This window comes from Leopardus geoffroyi, chromosome D3, assembly GCF_018350155.1.
Source record: "Leopardus geoffroyi isolate Oge1 chromosome D3, O.geoffroyi_Oge1_pat1.0, whole genome shotgun sequence".
Taxonomy (NCBI): Eukaryota; Metazoa; Chordata; class Mammalia; order Carnivora; family Felidae; genus Leopardus; species Leopardus geoffroyi.
In genome coordinates, this window is record NC_059339.1 from 37,091,528 (window position 1) to 37,098,293 (window position 6,766).

Genomic DNA, 6,766 nt, shown 5'->3' on the forward strand with positions numbered 1-6,766 from the left:
CGAGTTGAGCCAAAGTCGGACGCTCAACAGACTGAGTCACCCAGGCGCCCCGATCCGCTACTTTTTCTGGAAGAATGTGTATAATTTTAAAAGAAAAAAATTTTATGCCACACCTGTATATTCTTTAAATGAACTGAGGAGTTTTAAACCCAAATTTTTGAGGTCTTATTTGATTCCCTACAAACGTATTTTAGTTCTGTTCTGTGGCCATGGCTGTGGTCAAAATGGCTGCTATCTCAAACACTTCAGGAAAATGATTTCTTTTTTCAAATTCTTACTGGAAAAGAGGTCTCTACCTCACTTAGCAATGACCTACTTTTCCAATACAGAAAGTGACAGATTCAACTTCTATTCCTGTGAGAGGTTGCAATTTGATAAACAAGGAAGGCAACTGTGGTCCTGTCCCTGTCTCTCTTCTGTGCCTCACTCATGTCTCTGAACACTGGCAGCCATCTGTACCTCCTGGCTGATGTCTCTGAAATCCGTAATTCCCTCCCAATTTAATATCTGTGTGAAGATACTAGAGAAAGGTGACAGCCAACTGTAGCAGAGCTGTTTGTTCTGTAGCAACTGGCAACCAAAGGAATGCGGACAAGTGCAGTCTCAAGGCAGCTCCTTGGACAGCTGGATTAGGAAAGAGGCATTAGCCATCTCAGCACAAAAATGCACAAGGGCCCCTCACCATGCCGAGAGTGGCCCTTCTGTTCTTGTTTCTGTGGAAACCCTCTACAGTGGAGACGAAAGCATGGACATTCTAGAATTTGGTTCACCACGTTGGAGGAGGAAATGATCTGTACCCCTACAGAGAGCACACTACAGACTTGGATAGGGTTTATTCCCTTTCCCCCCTCTCGCCTCTCTCCCTCCTTCCCATTCACCCTCACCATTTATTAATAGAGCTGAAACAGGGTTTGGGCCTTTCATCGTTCGAACTATTCACAAGGACTGTCCTAAAAGATCCCCTCGGGAAAATCCACTTCTCTCCCCTTAGGGCTTCCACTGAGTGCAGAGTAGTACATCCCGGGTTTAGAGGTCTCCCCTTGATGGCAAAGAACCTGGGCTCCAGATCAGACATCTGGCTGTGCCTCACTGCAGGGCTTTATGTTGGTTCCTTAACCTCTCTCAGCAAGGCAGAATTCAGGTCGTTGGAGTTAGGTTGCCAGAAAAAATATAGCAGGACACTCGGTTAAATTCAAATTTCGGATAAACAATGAACCACATTTAGTAAGAATATGTCCTAACTATTGCATGACATCCTATGTTTATTTGGTAAATTTGGCAACCCCACTTTATAAAGTCCTAACGGCCTACAAAGATTGGTACTCCTTCCCTCACTCACTACCACATGATTAAAAAAAAAAAAAAAATCTATAGTTTAAAGATATGCAAAAAAGTTCACTGAAGATCATATTTTTCCACAATACTTTTATTGAAACTTCAGATTTTTTTCAAAACCTATTTTTGGGAGCCCAAGCATTTGCTCAGTTTGCCTGTTCATCCATCACTGCGTTTTTTTCTTAATTGCGGTAAAACATGGCTAATGTAAAATTTATCACTTCAACCACTTTTAAGTGTACAGGCCCGTGGTAGTAAGTACAGTCACACTGTTGTGCAACCGTCATCACCTTCTGGCTCCAGGACTTGTTTCATCTCACAAAACAAACTCTGTACCCGTTAAACACTAACTCCCCATTCTCCCTCACCCCAGCCCCTGGCAGCTACCATCCTACTCTCTGTAGGAGTTTGACTACTCTAATTACCTCATATAACTGGAATCATTCAGTACCTGTCATTCTGTGACTGGCTTATTTCACTTAGCGTGATGTCCTACAGGCCCAGCTATGTTGTGGCACAGGTCAGACTTCTTCCCTTTGTAATGCTGAGGAGTGTTCCACTGTGTGGACAGACCATGTTTTGTTTATCCATTCATCCATCAGTGGGTGCTGGCAATGTTTCCATCTTTTGGCTTTCGTGACAATGGGTATATAAATATTTGTGCAAGTCTCTACTTTCAATTCTTTTGGGTATATTGCCAGAAGTGGAATTACTGGATCATTTAATGTTTATTTTTGAGAGCGAGAGCGTGCATGAGAGAGCAGGGGAGGGGTAGAGAGAGAGAGAGGGAGACAGAGGATCTGAAGCAGGCTCTGTGATGACAAGAGAGCCCGACGCATGGCTTGAACTCATGAACTGTTGTGATGATGACCTGAGCCGAAGTTGGACGCTCAGCCGAATGAGCCACCCAGGAGCCCTGGTAAATCTACTTTTAATTTTTTGAGGAACCACCATACTTTTTCCCAAGCATCCAGGACTGTTTTTAAGCCTCAATTTTTTCATCTGTAAAATGGGATTATGGAACCAATATCAAAGAAGTACATATTTAGGAAATACTAAAATTGACTCAAAAGAAAAGAAAATGCCTGGGTAAGCTAGTAACATTGACTTTGGTGAAATTTACTTTTTTTTTTTTTTAATTATTTTCTTTAACGTTTTATTTATTTTTGAGACAGAGAGAGACAGAGCATGAACGGGGGAGGGGCAGAGAGAGAGGGAGACACAGAATCGGAAGCAGGCTCCAGGCTCTGAGCCATCAGCCCAGAGCCCGACGCGGGGCTCGAACTCATGGACCGCGAGATCGTGACCTGAGCCGAAGTCGGCCACTTAACCAACTGAGCCACCCAGGCGCCCCGACTTTGGTGAAATTTAATCCTTGGTCACACATGCCCATAAAAAAAGGCCAATAATCAGTTGGTTTAAAGGCAAGTTTTACTAACCATCAGAAACAAACAAACAAACAAAAAAACTAACCAACTCATTCAATATATGCTGGTATAACTTTAGAAGGCCCAATTTATATAATACACTACTGATCTTCCTGTACTGTTTGTCTATACAACCATCTCTAAAATGATGCACTGTAATCAGGGATGATATACACACAGCTGAATACGACAACAATGTATCAACACAGGCTTATGAATTAAGTAATAATTTAGTGTCCAAACCAGAAATTGAGAGGAAAACAGATAAAATGCTCTATTAGAATTTCCGAGCCCAGAAGGCATCTGTATTTTCACTTTAGAACACTAGAAACCAAAGGCTAAATTGTGGTACCAGGGGATAGACTGGAGTCCTATGGACAGTCTGGGAAGGTTTAATAGCTGTAAGTAGGTTTGGCGGAATGCACAACAGACGCATTTGTGGGCTGGAGCCCAATTTACAAATTGCTTTCACATGCATGGTGGTGGTTGGGTGTAGAGCAGGGAGTATGGGACCTTGATACATGGGTCTAGTAAAGAAAGGAGACTGCTGGGAGCAATGGGAACAGGTGTGAAGAGAGAACAGAGTGGATGGGGCCCGATCATAGTCAGCCCACAAGTTAAGCCGGTAAGGAAGGAGATGCCCTGTGAAGCATGAGGGTTTTCTCTCAGGGGAATGCTGTGACGAGACGGTGTGCTTTTTTTCATTATATATGTATGTATATATGTATTTTTTAATTTAAAAATACTTTATTGCTAAAAACTCTTAACCATCATCTGAACTTTTAGTTTTCCAAATTTTTTTTGGAAAATTCTAGTTAACATACAGTGTAATATTGGCTTCAGGAGCAGAATTTAATGATTCACCACTTACATATAACACCCAGCGCCCACCACCATTTAGCCCATCCCCCGCCCACCTCCGGTCCACCAACCCTCAGTTCGGAGACAGTGCATTTGGAATCACAAACTGGCTGGAGATGCAGCCTGCACAGCCGGTTGAGCAAGACTAAGTGGTAGCGGACAACCAGGGCGGTGAAGAAGGACAAAAGAACAGCCCAGGATTGTTAGAGGCTCCATGTTAGCTTTAGCCGCTAAGAGATTATGAGGCTCAGCAGGGAGCCTGGAGCACTGCGAGTGCAGGTTCCATGAACAGGAGATAAGCTGAGAGAAATCATAAGCTTACGCTCTGAATGCACCGAGTTTGAGAAAACGGTGAGAACATCTGAAGCAGGATGTCTTAGCTGGTTGGATGAAGAGACACTGGGACAAGGTGAGGAAAGAGCTGGCCAATGAGCTGAGGGCTTACGCGCTGCTGCCTCCAAGGTGTGCCCAAGACCACCAGAGTCCCAGCTGAGGAAACATCAAGATTGACCTTAGGACTACAAGGAAGGAAAACTAGCTAAGAAATTCGCATTGGGCAATGTTCATATGTATTTTCTAAAAAGCATTGCTGAGTTTTGAGGGCGTTTCTTCCATAAAATAGCTATTGAGAGAATGGATGGATTCTATCTTCTGGATTCTGCAACTGGTTTCTCTCACCACATGTTTCGTTTTCTATGGGTAATATATATTTTTTTAAATAGGAGGGAATTAGTGATGCAGAAATAAGGAAGTCTCACTAGATTTCTTAGAATGATGGTGCTACTTGGTGGCTCTCCTTTCTTCACCAGTAGCAGAAACTCTTTAATGGCTGATTACATATTTTAAAATCCCACCAAAATCCTTATGCTTGCTCCTCGGCCATAATAAACTCCCTCCAGGTAACACACTGTTACCTGGCTTTTCTCTCTTGCTTGGAACTGTGACTGGAGGCATTTCTGCCCTGCCCCCACCCCAGGACTCTTGCACAACTACAACCTTAATTATTCCTGTATCAGCCTCTGAATCACTTGTTCCTAACGGCAGAATATCTCTAGTGCAGTTTCAAATGTCTAAAAAGCATTAACAGCCTGAGCAGAAAGTATCAGGGCTTTTTCTTAGGTTTGACTACACTGAAAAGCAAAGTGAATATGGGCCTATCTCCTAACACCTGTGGTAACCAGTTTTAGTTAGGTATTATGTTAAAGCCTTAAGATTTCTCTATCAAGTTATTATTTTATAATGTTTTCAAATGCCAAAAATGTCACATAAATTTCAAGTCTATGCAGTTACATAGACTTGATGTCTATGATGTCTCTGATGTCTTCCTAGACTGCCCTCTGCAGCAGTGACTGCTCTGGTTAGGGACCTGTCATTGTTTTTTGTTTTTTTTTTTTTTTTTTTTTTTTTTTCAACGTTTATTTATTTTTGGGACAGAGAGAGACAGAGCATGAACGGGGGAGGGGCAGAGAGAGAGGGAGACACAGAATCAGAAACAGGCTCCAGGCTCTGAGCCATCAGCCCAGAGCCTGACGCGGGGCTCAAACTCACGGACCGCGAGATCGTGACCTGGCTGAAGTCGGACGCTCAACCGACTGCGCCACCCAGGCGCCCCACCTGTCATTGTTTTTAATGGCTCTTGGTTACAATCCATTTTCCCCTCAGTGTGCTCCTCAGTGATCCTCTAGTTGTTTTAAAGCTTCTGGGCAGGTCTATATTGTGTTTGATATTTCTTGGGAATTTCTCCCAGAGCTAACATAATTAGGACCTGTGGAAGAATATTAGCAAATAATTATTGAATATTAGTTTATCATTTTTTCTAATAGTATCTCAGCAGCATATTTCTTTGTACAAATATCGAGACTTTACAAATGTAATTCCCCTGTACCGTCTAATAAACATAAAACAAATGGCAGATAAGTCTCTGTTGCAAGATATTTCCAAAAGAAGTTCTTGAAGCTTAACACTTTTCATAATACGTAGTGCAATTTTCAGCTTAATATATCCTGAAATGTCAACACTACCAGTATTTTTTCAAATACATAGCCCATGTTCCTTTCAAACTTTTTCAGTGTTGAGCAACAGGACCTATAGCAGCCTTCAGAAGCAAGGCCTTGGATGGGAACATAATGGAAATTTTTTTTGTAACACAATTTAGAAATATTTTCTTCTCACAGTACATGTAGTATGTATTACTTAGCTATAAAGTATTAAAGCACAAACTCCAGTTTGAATATTGAAGAGCTGTGGTCTGCTTACATAATTACAAGAATTTCATAGCTATGAAAGGGTAAAGTTTTTGGCAGTTTGTATTAGCCAGAACCATTATAAGCATCAAGCATCTCATGAATAATTTAATTTTTAGCATGTGTTCAAAATCCAAATGAGATGATCTGTTATAAACAAAAAGCAGTAAACGCTTTGGTAAAAATTGAAGAATGCATAACTAACAGAGTTATGTCTCTATTAGGTGGTCAGAAGAGAACAATTAGGGAAAGAACATCAGTTGAGGACGCAGGTGGGAGCTTGTGAGGAACAGACACACCAGAGGTTAGATTTGAGGCTCTGCAACCAGACTAGAAAAGTAAGCAGAATTAGGTGCAGGTAGGAAGTCAGTGAGTCTGGTTAATACTGTGATTTAAAAAAAAAAAATTTTTTTTCTAATGCTTATTTTGGAGACAGAGAGAGAGAGAGCGAGCCGGGGGTGGGAGGCAGAGAGAGAGATGGGAGGCACACAATCTGAAGCAGGCTCCAGGCTCTGACCTACCAGCACAGCTCCCAAGGCGGGGCTTGAATTCACGAACCGTGAGATCATGACCTGAGCTAAAGTCAGACACTTAACCGAATAAAACACCCAGGTGCCCCAATACTGTGTGATTTAAATGTAATTCTGCACCCTTGAAGCTTGATTAAGTTGAACATCGAATTTAAGAAGAAATATAAGTGAAAAGGACCAAAGAAAAAGTAGGAATGATCTGGCAGGATTAATTAAGGCTGACTGGAAAAAAAAATGTCCAATATTGGAAGACTCTATGCAAAGCTTTTGCTATTTCAGGAGAGATCAGAAGTAAACTGAAGAAAGCACTTCTTAGTAGGCAAACCTAAAAGAGAACACTTTTTCCCCTTTCATTAAGTGTTATATTGGA